Source organism: Arachis ipaensis, chromosome B04, assembly GCF_000816755.2.
Source record: "Arachis ipaensis cultivar K30076 chromosome B04, Araip1.1, whole genome shotgun sequence".
Taxonomy (NCBI): Eukaryota; Viridiplantae; Streptophyta; class Magnoliopsida; order Fabales; family Fabaceae; genus Arachis; species Arachis ipaensis.
This window is the reverse complement of record NC_029788.2, coordinates 123,385,871-123,386,140: the sequence shown is the minus strand read 5'-3', so window position 1 is coordinate 123,386,140 and position 270 is coordinate 123,385,871.

Genomic DNA, 270 nt, shown 5'->3' with positions numbered 1-270 from the left:
AAATCAAGAGGGACACTAATTGATAAGGAGGGAGCATGGTGAGCGATGGCCCTGGGAGAGAGGGATAAGGGGTGGCTGGGTGCGGATGTGGGAGAGAGGAATAAGGATTATGGTGGTTGTTTTTTTTACTGTAAATGGAATGTCAGTGGAATTCAATTAATTGGTTTCATGGTTTGTACTACTAATTGACCTCGTGTGTTTTTTTCTAATTTATATTAGAAAAAATATAGATAAATAATAAAAATATTAAACAGTATGAATAATAGATAT